This window comes from Leptodactylus fuscus, chromosome 5, assembly GCF_031893055.1.
Source record: "Leptodactylus fuscus isolate aLepFus1 chromosome 5, aLepFus1.hap2, whole genome shotgun sequence".
Lineage (NCBI taxonomy): Eukaryota > Metazoa > Chordata > Amphibia > Anura > Leptodactylidae > Leptodactylus > Leptodactylus fuscus.
This window is the reverse complement of record NC_134269.1, coordinates 106,353,174-106,368,372: the sequence shown is the minus strand read 5'-3', so window position 1 is coordinate 106,368,372 and position 15,199 is coordinate 106,353,174. Positions and strand designations below refer to the sequence as shown.

At 39.8% G+C, this 15,199-nt stretch overlaps 1 protein-coding gene across 3 annotated transcripts in view; it reads left to right on the top strand.

The window, feature by feature from the left end:
- Positions 1 to 5,737: 5,737 nt before the first annotated feature.
- SFMBT2 (Scm like with four mbt domains 2) overlaps positions 5,738 to 15,199 on the top strand; it is a 148,940-nt gene continuing 139,478 nt past the window's right edge. For 2 of the 3 annotated variants that reach the window (XM_075273944.1, XM_075273942.1), the window contains exon 1: positions 6,997 to 7,385. The gene's annotated coding sequence lies outside the window, so the exon portion shown is untranslated. Of the gene's footprint in view, positions 5,804 to 6,996; positions 7,386 to 15,199 lie in introns of those variants that run through there. The other variant, XM_075273943.1, reaches the window with a different exon arrangement.

Below are 15,199 nucleotides of genomic sequence, written 5' to 3'. Positions count from 1 at the left end.
AAATCTGTTATACAGACCTTCAAAAATGTGTCATATTTTCAGTTGCACCAAAATTCTGTTTAATTTTTCTAAGGCACCACACAATATGTCTGCATTGCCCGTGCACCAAAGTCCTTTTTTAAACTTGGTATACATTGCGTCAACTGCCAAAGTAAATGCCATGCAAAAACTATGTGCCATGGGCATCTTGGTCTGCAAACGAACCATAGTAGAGCATGCAATGACATGGAAAGGAGAATCCATATATAGTGTAAACTATATCATATTGGTCTAAAGTCATTTCTTCAAACCATTCAATTCTAGTCTGAACATTTAACTATCCTACCATTTACTAATGTATCTACATGGATGGATAGCTGTATAGATGCCATGGTTTATAGATGTATAGCTTACTGGACTTTGGTATAGCTTAGGTATAGCTTACAGTATCTGTGTTTATACCCAAACATGAGTTTAATGCCCTCTATGAATTCATGTAGATCTCAGTCTGGTTTCACACACAGTTGCTTTTGTGGCATTTTTTGCCTGCAGTTCTTTACACAAAAGTCAGAAGTGAAATCAAAAAGAATGGGAAATATACACTCACCGGCCACTTTATTAGGTACACCATGCTAGTAACGGGTTGAACCCCCTTTTGCCTTCAGAACTGCCTCAATTCTTCGTGGCATAGATTCAACAAGGTGCTGGAAGCATTCCTCAGAGATTTTGGTCCATATTGACATGATGGCATCACACAGTTGCCGCAGATTTGTCGGCTGCACATCCATGATGCGAATCTCCCGTTCCACCACATCCCAAAGATGCTCTATTGGATTGAGATCTGGTGACTGTGGAGGCCATTGGAGTACAGTGAACTCATTGTCATGTTCAAGAAACCAGTCTGAGATGATTCCAGCTTTATGACATGGCGCATTATCCTGCTGAAAGTAGCCATCAGATGTTGGGTACATTGTGGTCATAAAGGGATGGACATGGTCAGCAACAATACTCAGGTAGGCTTTGGCATTGCAACGATGCTCAATTGGTACCAAGGGGCCCAAAGAGTGCCAAGAAAATATTCCCCACACCATGACACCACCACCACCAGCCTGAACCGTTGATACAAGGCAGGATGGCTCCATGCTTTCATGTTGTTGACGCCAAATTCTGACCCTACCATCCGAATGTCGCAGCAGAAATCGAGACTCATCAGACCAGGCAACGTTTTTCCAATCTTCAATTGTCCAATTTCGATGAGCTTGTGCAAATTGTAGCCTCAGTTTCCTGTTCTTAGCTGAAAGGAGTGGCACCCGGTGTGGTCTTCTGCTGCTGTAGCCCATCTGCCTCAAAGTTCGACGTACTGTGCATTCAGAGATGCTCTTCTGGCTACCTTGGTTGTAACGGGTGGCTATTTGAGTCACTGTTGCCTTTCTATCAGCTCGAACCAGTCTGGCCATTCTCCTCTGACCTCTGGCATCAACAACGCATTTCCGCCCACAGAACTGCCGCTCACTGGATGTTTTTTCTTTTTCGGACCATTCTCTGTAAACCCGAGAGATGGTTGTGCGTGAAAATCCCAGTAGATCAGCAGTTTCTGAAATACTCAGACCAGCCCTTCTGGCACCAACAACCATGCCACGTTCAAAGGCACTCAAATCACCTTTCTTCCCCATACTGATGCTCGGTTTGAACTGCAGGAGATTGTCTTGACCATGTCTACATGCCTAAATGCACTGAGTTGTCGCCATGTGATTGGCTGATTAGAAATTAAGTGTTAACTAGCAGTTGGACAGGTGTACCTAATAAAGTGGCCAGTGAGTGAAAATGAGGACTTGTTCTTCTACTTCCTGTTGGATCCACTTCTGGTTTTGGTGCAAAAACTGCAGCATAAACCTGAAACTGCAGCCTCCAAGTGATTGTGTATGATAGCAGCCTTACAAGGGGATGACACACTGGGATAGAATAAAACCTATTAGCAGGCTAGAGAGGAGGTAAATGGAAAGGCTAATGTTATGTTAATCACTATTTTATATGCTGTTATATTTAGTTTACCTCTCTGTAATAGTACTGTGCCCATAGCATTACAGCATTGAGCACCTGTGACTGGCAGCTCTTATTTCCCGATGTCACAGGCACTGCACTTGGCATGTGTACAGCCACTAGATGGCGCTGTGTAATTGCAGGTAAATATAGCAGTGTGTATGTAACCTGTAAGTATATGGTCTAAGTGCATCATTACATTTAATTATAGACCTGAATAAAAATAATCCAAGCATTAGTCACACTTAACAAACCCACTTAGACCCGTTTCATCTAATACACTTGTACTAATATTTGCTGAACTCTATGCTAAATCTTTAGTAAATATGAATTTATCAATGGAAAATCAAGTAATTACAAATATAAGTGAGTATCACAAACTGTATTACTAGTCTACATGCATCAGTAGCTGTAAATCATAGATGACTTTACTAACATTAGATTTCGTTTATATCCATGGTCATTTCTCGAGCCAATAGTCTCTGGTAATACAATTGTTTATATTTTGTCTAGAAGTCTCCCATGTATATAGGAACATATAGGAGCCTCACCCCCATCTGGATGTATGAATCACCTATAGTCAGAGGACAATATCCTGGTGGGACTAATAGGTCAGTACAACGCAGCCTCCCTGACTGTAGTATGCTATTGGGTATGTAAAAGATACCCAAATCTGAAGGCACTGCCTACTGGTGCCACTTACATGCATGCCGCCATTACTATGTACAGTATGTAGTATGGAGTTAGTGGAGTTGGTACATGCATGTCTGTGTAGAGCACAAGAGAAGCCACCGCCAGGGAAACAAAGAAAACCTTCTCTACACACACATGCTGCTATCTATGGCTGGGTGTACAAAGGATAAGCACAAGAGAGCAAGCAGAACATATATACAAATATACATAACATCCTATATACATTGTATAGTTCTGAGCAAAGTAGCTAGCCAACTCAGCTGGGAAATCCTTTGTCACATAGTCAGTAAAGTGTGCCAGCCTGTATAAACTGTGCCAACCTGAAAGAAAAACACTCAGCATTTGTCCATCTGCATCTAGCAATCTACCGCGTATCTATCTCCCTATACTCTATCTATCTATCTATCTATCTATCTATCTATCTATCTATCTATCTATCTATCTATCTGTTATCTCTCTCTCTCTATCATCTCTCTCTCTATCTATCCTTCTCATCTACTTATTTCATATCTAGTTATCTAATTCATCTCTCTCTCTCTCTCTCTCTCTCTCTCTCTCTCTCTATCATCTATCTGTTCTATCTATCTATCTATCTATCTATCTATCTATCTATCTATCTATCTATCTATCTATCTATCTATCTATCTATCTATCTATCTGTTCTATCTATCTATCTATCTATCTATCTATCTATCTATCTATCTATCTATCTATCTATCTATCTATCTATCTATCTATCTATCTATCTACCTATCCATCCATCCAGCTATCTATCTACCTATCATCTCTTTCTACCATGTATGCATTTACCTATTCTGTCTGTTTCTGCCTCCTTACCATCTTTCTATCTGATATGTACCTAGCTCTTGTCTATTTTTTATATCTACCATATATACTTATATACTTTTTCTGCCTCATGTCTATCTATATCTTGTTATCTGGCACATATCTATCTACGTCATGCCTATGTCACATTTATTAATTCTCTTTCCATGTCATTGCTATCTATATCGTGTTATCTGGCACATATCTATCTACGTCATGTCTATGTCATATTTCTCTATTAGTTATCTTTCCATGTCACTGCTATCTATATCTTGTTATCTGGCACATATCTATTTACATCGTGTCCATGTCATATTTATTAATTCTCTTTCCATGTCATTGCTATCTGTATCTTTTTATGGCTCATATCATGTATCTTCATGTAATTCTGTGTATGCTATATTAGATAGATGTATAGATACTCCGTATACAGCTGTCCATAGTAGACTTGTATATTATACTGTACTAGGCAGTGATCGGGTAAACTTAGTACAGTAGATATCGGCTATGGGGAGCCTGGGTAGGGGATGGGCACAGAATAGGGCACCTCACCCGCAGGTCACAGGAGGGAAGGCTCCATATACTGTATGACTAGTCATGGGTGGAGTAGAGGCGGCTCATAAACAATTTTTAATTGGCTAGTAAGAAATTTTGCAACTGCTGCAAAGGTCAATGAAGGAGTTGTCTGCATATTATGTAAAGCACACGGTGAGGATGCCATGTTGGATTGAGTCTGCACACAGCTCGGCGGGTAAGACTCCAGCTGGTACTCTGTGCCACAGGCTAGTCACCTAAACTTGTGTGAAGTGTCCGCTGCGGGAGGATGTGGTAGGTACATGTATGTCCGGGGCTGGCACATCATGTGACCTGGGTGACTTGTATGTGACCGCTGTACGAGTTGTATGTAGTGAAGCAGAGGAGCTGCGGTACCGCGCCTGTCACCTGTACTCTGCTCACACTGGCCGGCTGCGCTCCGCCACTTACTGCCGCCTCCAATATTGTGTGCTGGGAAAAAACGCAGCCAGAGGAGGTAGGTGGCCGGTTTCACTTTCATTTGTTACTCCCTGAGGTCTATTAGCGAATGAAACCCGAACGGTGAGGGGCGGCAGGCGGGGGGCATTTTTTCCTCCAGAAGACTTGTTGGTGTGTGCAGTGTGCGGTGTAGTACAGGCACTGGCACTGCCACCTCATTGCTGGCACAGCAGCCTCCCTGCCCTAGTAGTCACAGCAGGACTAGAGAGGAGCAGGGATGGCACACACGTAGTGGAGCTGAGTATGTCATGTAGCTGCTTCCTGCCTGCACACACCACAATGCCCCCCTCTCCCTGCACTAACTCCAAGATAACACAGAACAAAACCACGATGACTGTGCCAATGACAGCCTCAGCACTGCTACATGTGACAGCCTCAGTCCTGCTACATGTGACAGCCTCAGCCCTGCTACATGTGACAGCCTCAGCCCTGCTACATGTGACAGCCTCAGCCCTGCTGTCTGCCCCAGTGCTTGCGTGTAGTGTGAACAGATACATATTATATATGAGGTTTATTTAGATTATCAATCCCATGATGGTGGAGCCTGTTTTGTAGGTCTCTGGATACGGAGGGGTTAAAATCTAATCCTGTTAACAGTAATCCAGGGGATTGTCAATGCAGCCTTCGGGGATGTCGATGTAGTCAGTGCAGAAAGATTTAACTCTTTAGCCTCCGATTTAGTTCACAACTGATCAACATGTTCTAGTAGAAGCTCCAATGCAATTCTGCTACTTGTTGTCCTACTAATGGTTGTAAATGTATGATGTCTTCTTGTGAAGTGTGTGCCAGTCTCTCTCCCTATAGGGATCCTGGTAATTGGTCCCTAGGTAGCCCCTGTGTTGTGTGTTAACCCCTGCATACCAGCAGAGTACTGACACAGATTAGTACGCATGTGCAGAGTTGCTGACACAGCACATGACAGGCACAGTTTGTCTAGTTTAACTCCAGTAACATTGGCAGCCTGTGTAATAACTAGGCTTCCTAGTGTGCCCGGCCTCCTGGGGGTAGGCTGGTGGTGATATGGGCAAGTCATGGTGACTGTGTCTGTGCTGCTGCTGCTGCTGCTGCTGGGAATGTTTGCCCTTTATGTTTATCTCACGTTGCAGTTACTCAGTGGCCTTGGAGTGAGCTTTATTTATATGCTGGCTAACCTTGTGCTGTTGTGGAAGCCTGGACTCTGCATATTAGTATTCTGTATATAATATACATATATATACCTGCATTATATAAACTGGTAGGTGAATACTATATATGATACTAGTATGTGTATTGTGGAAATGCGAGATTTTCATAATATTAATAATATAATACACTGTATGTGTGAAATTGCAATGTCACCAGATCTTTATTGTATGCTATACAATTCACCGACATTCCCTGCTTCATGAAGTAAATACATGTAAAATTTTATAGTATTAAGAATCGACTCATAGTATTACAATATTACGGTAGTAGTATTATATGGTATTATAACACAGTATTCTAGCAATAAGGGATGATATACATATTGTATTATTAAGAGGTGATCGCCCAGTATTATAATATTTCTACTATTAAGAGGCGATACATTACTTGTGGACATTGTTACTTTGTTCATATATATATATATATATATATATATATATATATATATATATATATTCGGTTTAAATGATTTTGTTACATTTGAATCAGATCGTTTTGGATTTTGCTCTTGATTCTTTATCTAGCCCAGCTATTTTGGGGACTACAAATCCCAGCGTGTCTTTAAAGGATATTTGCAATATTTGCCTATGCATTTTTTTTGTTTACAACATGCTGTTATGCGATCATTTTCTTGAGACACAACAAGATGTGTCATGTATATCTGCTGAATGCCTGACTATGGACTGGCCATAAAAAGAAGGTGATAGTGTGGGAAAGTCATTGTGACAGGTGTTCGGTGGATATGATAAGCTGCAAGCTATAAAGCCCGTTTATGACTGTTGTTGGTGCAGTGACTGGCATAGCAGAGCTGGACTTTATTTACTGACTGCCTCTTAACCCTTGGACAAGTACATATCAGCTAGAGAGAGTCTCTTGTCATGGAGACTTCTCTTTCAATGGCTTTACCACAACTGGCAATTCAGCAGTTTCCCAAAGCTCCAGTGAATGTAGAGTGGCTGGCATGTGAATAGAGCATGCCACATCCCCTGGCATTCCTCAAGCAGAGTGAAGTAGGTCATTGATGCCCCCCTCCCCTCATCCTGAGCCAGGAGATGCTGCTCTCCACACCTGCCCCCTCCCCTATTACACAGCACACTCTGGATAAATGTGCAGCACTGTACAATGACTATTAGAAGCTGTGTAACCTCCTCCACTGACGTGTGCGCTGACGATGGCGGAATTAAGTGGAGGGCCCATCAGGGAGAGAGAGAAGGAGTGAGATAGAGGGAGTGAGAGAGAGGAGGGGGAGAGACAGCAGAGAGCATTCACTCCGCAGCCTGTCAGCCTCTCCGCATGGATCTATGACAGCTCTCCTAGCTTGGATTATTATTGCACTTGTTGGCTTCTTCTGGAGTATTTGGGATTACCAAGAGGTGATGACTTCTTTCTGATCACTGGTGTTGAGGCATGTGCCCACGTCTATGAAGGATGGTGCTGTGATTGACAGCCCTCAGGGACTCTATCGCTGGAGGATAAGTGGAGATGCTTATATTTACCTGGAGATCTACTTATTGATCTGAGTGGTTTGTTGTATAGGTGCACTTGTGTATCCTCAGTGGATGGCAGGAGGAGTTGGAAAGCAATGCATTGGCTTGTCACATGTCAAATGCCAACCACTTCTCTTATCGCAGGTACAACCATCTATATATACCTCTGTACTTTGTTAACTTTAGCAGATAATTAGTATTATGCTGATTAAAGTTTTGGTGAATATACTGTACATGATCAGTCAATAATAATGCTTAGAGTCATTGCTGGAACATTCCTTGCTATAGAGCTGTACCAACCAATGAGATATGTTCTGCTGGGATGCTTTTTATTGTGTCCTGGCATACATAACCAACCCTCATTTTATAGTCAAATACACCTGCTATGGTAAATGTATATGTATATAGATATTTCATGATGTAAAGGGTGAATGTGCAAAAACTTTAGACTAGTAGCATTAATAGAAAATACTTTTTAACAATACCAAGAATTAGAAGCAGCCAAGCCCAGAATGTGAAGTTACCCCATGTTTCATGATAATGTGGCCACATGGTGGAGCTGTCCTAGTTCTATGAAGTTTATAATTCAGAATAGTCATTTGGCGTAATAAAATTGTCAGATGTGTCTTGATGCAGTAATAGTTTAGTCATGGCTGTGGTTAATATTATTAATGATCTTTTGCCTTAATGGACCTTATTAATATTAGTAACATAATTTTGTAGTTTATTAGTGGTTATATATTACATTTCAGTGCTTCAAAATACATCAACACATAGATTTATATTGTAATGTAAAGGTATAAAAAATGCTTACTGTTCTGTTCACCAGTATCACACTGCAGACTACAATGGTGGCAGTCAACTACTGTTATATTCCAAGTTTAATCCTACTGCCAGCTTCATGTCTTCTATGTGGCAATAATTTCTGCCCATTTCTGACCATTTACTTACTGTTGGTTAGGACTGCTTAAGCAATGTATTGTCTTTAAGTTGTATGCATGAATCAAAGTGAATTTTAGGCATTGTATATACTTGCAACATTTTGTTTTACAGTGTGTCATTGAATTCCTGCTGCTGTGTTGAATCTTCTAAATAGACATGAGGAATTATGTAATCCATTACACAAGCAGAATAGGTTGTGTGCAGTAGATCATGTGCACCTGTCCCTGTAAACACACTAGTCATTCCTTCCTGTTTTGTCCTGTTGACTACTAAGCTTATTTGGTACAGTCCAATTGTTCGTACATACACTGCCTTTCCTAAGAAGTCACCTGGTGGGAGAGCTTACTGGCAGCATAGAGCACAGTAGTGATGGTATGTTGTATGGTCTGTTGTACTGATCCACCTAAGAGCCAGTGGGTCTGCATATTACCCAATTCTTATTCCTCACCCTTACTTTCCCTTACATTGTTCCTTATTCTGGTTTTCCTGTTGTTTATTTCAGTAATAGACATATTTTGAAGAACGAATAAAACATTTCAACTTTGTGTATATTTCTCCAGTATATGTTGAGTATGGCTTTAGTGGAGTTTGGGAATACCTCTACTGCTTGTGCTTGGAGTGAAATGGCTCCTAAACACCCATCCTCCATCAATGAGTAGTAAGAGAAATTTCCAAAAATGCAGCAGCAATTTGTAACATTACCACAGTAGCTTGCACCTATTCACATTGGCATGTGCTATCTGAATATATATATATATATATATATATATATATATATATATATATATATATATAATATATATATATATATATATATATATATATATATATATATATATACACACACAGGAATAATTCATTTCTGAGCTATTATTACTGTCTATTCATTCTATATATAATTCGGCCAAGTATGTACTTTAGAAGGATTATGGGTAATTTACATTCAAGAGAGCATTGTAATATGGATATCATATTATTTTCATGGTCAACTCCCAGCGATATTGTCTTCTGTAATTAATACTTATGAATATTGCCATTACTTTTTAAAGATGATACCTGGACAAATCCACAAAACTTTTGGGCAAGGGATACCTCATTATGTAAAATAGCAGCTCACCATGCAAGGTACAAAAGTTCACATTGTGTTCTTATTGCATGTATGTGCAGTGTCATCTAGTATTGGAGTAAAACCAATTGAACAATAGATTGCACTTGATCTATAAGTGATCTAAAGCTGGCTATACACATTAAGTAAATGTAAAATGATCCCACTTATATTGATAGGCCGTAAGATTGGCCTATAGCTGGATGTATATTGTTTGAGTCTGTCGTCAGTCATCTGGCATTAAGGAAAAACAAGAATCAGACAGACTGAGTTTAACAACTGAATGTTTTCCCCCCTGGAGATACCTCATGCAGCATTCACTCCCCTCTCCCTATGGAAAGGGGGTACAGTGATAGGGTAAGGAAGGGGGAGGGTAGAGAGAGTTCTTTTATGGCTATGGTCAGCTTTTTTGTTTCCATGGCACTGTCATGTGCATCAGACTTCATCCGTCTTGTCATGATTAGTTTTCTTTTGTACAGGAGCCTTCATCATCTGTTTTCTTAATAATTGATTTCAGTAAGTGACAGACTGAAAGACTGATGGAATCTTATGTCAAATGGGCTATGTTCACACTAATGATTTTTTTGCTTACTTAGTTTATTTTTATTTTTTTTAAATATATTTTGTACATAAGCAATAGAGATGAGCGAGTATATTCGATTGAATACTTCCCCGCCATAGACATTGGTGTTAAAAAAAAAAGGCGCCAGGAGAGGTTGGAGGGGAAACGAATGTTTCCCGCCTTTCCACGTGGTATTCGACTGAGTACACCAATAACTATGCAAATGGAGGTTTTTGATCGAATACTACTATTCGATCGAATACTATTCGCTCATCTCTAATATGCAATCCAAATTCATGAACCATTTAATTAGGATTTGTATTAAAACTTACAAAAACTTCAACATTAGCAGGCATCAAATAACTGCTAAGAGCTTATATTGTGTTGCCAATTTATTGTCCAAAACAGAAAAAGTGTCCACTTCAGGGTAAAGAAAGAATTACATGGTGGAAACTCCAATGAACAGCAATCTATGTAATGCATGAAATGGTTAAGACGTTCAAAGAAGGTCTCCTTTTTGTCCCATATAGTGGGATATCAAGTACTAGACCACTATAATATCTGTCCTCATAGGGAGTGTGAGCTGGGAATTTATCCATGAGAAAAAGAGTCTTATCCACATATATGGTGGTCAGTCATATTGCTTTCATATGGACTGTTGCTATGCAGTATTCCCAAACACTTCATATCTTCTATTAAAATAATAACTTGCAAAGAAGATGGCTGTATTGAGATACATGTGGAATGGGTGGAGTTATTACATCTTTGTCTTCATGCACAGATGAATATCCCTTCTGTGTTGTATTTTAATCAGCCTGGTATAGCAGAAAGGCGTGCAAAGTGTTTCTTCTTTTTTGTTCTGAGCAAAAGAATAGTGTGCCATAGAAACATTTATAAAAGAGGCAATGCAGATAACCAAATAATATTGTGGAACTACCCATGTTTCTCTCATGAACAAGCAACAGATTGCTCCATGGAGAGATAAGAATACTCGGTTATTCAAGGAGCTATGACATTTAGAGAAGAGAGAGTGTCTCATGGTTTATTTATTTTACTTACTTGTATAGTGCCAACATATTCTGCAGCACTTGTCACTGTCCCATATAGTACTCACGATCTACTTTCCTTATCAGTATGTCTTAGAATGTGGGAGAAAACTGGAGTACCCAGAAGAAACCCATGAAAACTACATACAGATATTATCCCTGGTCAGATTCAAACCCAGGACTCCAGTGCTGCTGTCAGGAATCTAAATTTAGCTACTGTTGCTTTAATGTTATCGTGCGACTTGGGGATCTTCGGCAGTGTTCAGGGTTCTCTTAGGCTTATCCAATTAGCTACTTAGGAGACAGATTTATACACACTTCCTTCTCAGCCAGGTGCCTGCTATTTACCATCCTCTTTTCTTCTGATTTTGGCCCTAACATTAACTCTCAGAACTGCCTTTGACGTGTTACTTGAAATCTGCTTAGTCTCCCATTTTTTACTCCATCGTTACCTCATAGACTGACTCCCAATTTTAGCTTGGACGGTCACTCTCCTGATTTAACCTCCTGGTTCTGATTTCCCTTGTAAGGTATTATGGGTTCTAGTTTGACTTCAGTTTGTGGAGCGTTTCTTTCACATACCAGTTTCTGTGGTGATACCTTGGGCCCCAAATTCAGCAGTAGTCCATCTGGCTTCACGGCTGGCTCTGATGAAGGCATTTCTGTGGCTGGAATATATCTCTCAGTGCTGAATATGAGTTAAACAGCTAATTCTATAACTCTCTGTTGTAAGTCAGTACCGGTAATTTCTAATATTTCCATTATAACAGCTGCAAGGCAACAGTGATAACCACTGAACCCCAATATACATAGGTCAGAACTTTTTTGCCATAGCAAAATCAATATGTAGCTTTGGAAATCCCACATTTTTTTAATGCTTCTATTAAAATAGCTGAAACTAATGGGTCGCTCTCTTAAGTTGGCCATATACAGTAGACTTTAGACTTCTGAAGTGTCAAATTTTGAATGTTGATTGAATGATCATTTGTGCATAAACCTACAAATATTTGTCCCATACATGCAGTTAACCAGCATTTGCAGTCTTAAAACCTAATGCGTATGACCAGTTTAATTTGCTTGTAGGCCTAATCCAGGTTCTTCTGAAATCACCCAAATCTTGGATCTTAGAGATGTGGTCGGGAATTTTACACAACTCTAGAGATGAGCGAGTAGTATTCTATCGAATAGTAGTATTCAATCGAATACCTCCCTTTGCGTAGCTATTGGTGTACTTGGTCGAATACCACGCGGGAAACATTCGATTCCCCTCCCACCTGCCCTAGCGCTTTTTTTTACACCAAAAACTATTCCAGGGAGGAATTCGATTGAATATACTCGCTCATCTCTACACAACTCAGGTCTTACTTCTAAGATATGGGATGGCTTGGCAAAAATCAAAAGGGCCGTAACTAAATGAATGCTGGACATAAACTCACTTCAGGTTTATCCATATTGTGATATATGCCTTCACTATTTTCCAAAACCTAAATGTCTGAGGAAATTATTTGGACAGGTCTATATAGTTGCTCTTGGGTCATGTGATATAAGTTGCGCTAAACTAAATAGATTGCCAATTCATTATTCTTAGACTGTTATGACCATACATGTAAGGCATGAATTCAGAATAGAGTTTTAACTATTTTGCAACTTTTTTATAACTCCTTCCTGACATTGTAATAGTACAGTGGATGTAGAAACTTTAAACATAGTGCCCACTCAGAAGCTGAGCAGGCGCCATGGCTGTTGAGTCTCTGCTGTTTTACAGCCTGGAGACTTGATACTACTGCCTCCAATCAGAAAAAAAATCTTATTGTGGTTATTCTTCCCTTCAGATGCCTCTTTAAATGTGACTACAGCACTAAACATTGGCAACCTATGGTCACCACCAAGTTTAATAGGATCACTGTCCTGCAGAGCAAGATCTGGAGGCAGCGATCCATTACCATAGATGTTTGAAAAAAACCACAACACTAATAACTTGGTTGGTGCACTTGATAGGGTTTTACCCCAAACTTATGTAGAAGAATATGTCAGGCACTCAAAATCAACCAGAATTCTTTAGTTGTGCAAAAAAAATTTAAGATTTATTGCAGAAATATGCAATCCAATAAAATAGGGTAGAACGTTTTTCAGTCTATATTAGACCTTCCGGATTGCCATGCAAGAAGAATCAAAGAAGAAAAGAAAGTGTCAATGTAGCAGTAGCTTAGGAGAATAATCTCCAAATGAGTATGTAGACGCACATCAGAGAAGCTGCTATCAGCTGCTATCCATTACCATGAACGAGACCCATAAACTTCCATGTCTAAAATATTAATAAAAGTTAATATCTATTATTCTTCACCTTTATACAGAATTATATAAATTCAAAGTTATTCCTATATGTCACGTAAAATGACTTCTTAAAATTCCCAAATACACAATAAAGAAAGTTTGTCACCAGGTTGAAGCATATTAAACCAACAACACAGATAGGCCAGGCTCACCTGAATGTAACACAATTTCCCTCATTTGTGCCTCCATCACAGAGATCTTCATTTATTTCACAATATGTAAATGAGCAGTCTGGAGCACCAAGGACAGCTCCAATGCTCCAAACTGTTGCGCACCACATTGCTCTGATACGCCTTGCTTCACTCCTCCCACCTTTGAGGGACAGGGCCAGGGAGCTATGCTGAAAATGTGTTGGTGTATACGAGCAGTATGAGGCGTAACAGTTTGGAGCAAAGGAGCTGCTTTCAGTGTGCCAGACTGCTCATTTGCATATTGTGAAATAAATGAATATCTAAGCATCAGAGGCACGATTTTCATGGGGAAAAGCATCACATTCAAGTGAGGCGGACCTATCCAACTGTGTGGGTGGTTTAATATGCTTCACACTGAGGCTAACAACACACGTTTTTGGCTGTTGTGGAAATGAAGCAAAGAAGTATCAGCAAAATAGATGTGATTTTGCATAATCTCATTCAGATGCTGTGGAGAAAAATGGTGCAGAAATGCTGCGTTTTCAAAAACGCATGTCATTTTTACCTGTGGAAATGTGTCATTTTTATCATAGACTTCTATGAGGTGAGTAGGTAAAAACGAACGATAGAAAGAAAATAAAAGTTTTTGCTGCATTTTTTCTACTGTGTCTCCACATTGTTTTTTCCACAGCATTTTTTTAGCTGCATTATCATAACATGAGACCTTTGTGAAACATCCCCAAAAATGATGTGGAAAAAAACATTTTTTGCTTTTTTTTTTTCAATATATACAGTCCTATGAAAAAGTTTGGGCACCCCTATTAATCTTAATCATTTTTAGTTCTAAATATTTTGGTATTTGCAACAGCCATTTCAGTTTGATATATCTAATAACTGATGGACACAGTAATATTTCAGGATTGAAATGAGGTTTATTGTACTAACAGAAAATGTGCAATATGCATTAAACCAAAATTTGACCGGTGCAAAAGTATGGGCACCTCAACAGAAAAGTGACATTAATATTTAGTAGATCCTCCTTTTGCAAAGATAACAGCCTCTAGTCGCTTCCTGTAGCTTTTAATCAGTTCCTGGATCCTAGATAAAGGTATTTTGGACAAACAATTCAAGTTCAGTTAAGTTAGATGGTCGCCGAGCATGGACAGCCCGCTTCAAATCATCCCACAGATGTTCAATGATATTCAGGTCTGGGGACTGGGATGGCCATTCCAGAACATTGTAATTGTTCCTCTGCATGAATGCCTGAGGATTTGGAGCGGTGTTTTGGATCATTGTCTTGCTGAACTATCCATCCCCGGCGTAACTTCAACTTCGTCACTGATTCTTGAACATTATTCTCAAGAATCTGCTGATACTGAGTGGAATCCATGCGACTCTCAACTTTAACAAGATTCCCGATCACGGCATTGGCCACACAGCCCCAAAGCATGATGGAACCTCCACCAAATTTTACAGTGGGTAGCATGTGTTTTTCTTGGAATGCTGTTTCTTTTTGGACGCCATGCATAACGCCTTTTTTTATAACCAAACAACTCAATTTTTGTTTCCAAAATGAAGCTGCCTTGTCCAAATGTGCTTTTTCATACCTCAGGCAACTCTATTTGTGGCGTACGTGCAGAAACGGCTTCTTTCTCATCACTCTCCCATACAGCTTCTATTTGTGCAAAGTGTGCTGTATAGTTGACCGATGCACAGTGACACCATCTGCAGCAAGATGATGCTGCAGCTCTTTGGAGGTGGTCTGTGGATTGTCCTTGACTGTTCTCACCATTCTTCTTCTCTGCCTTTCTGATATTTTTCTTGGCCTGCCACTTCTG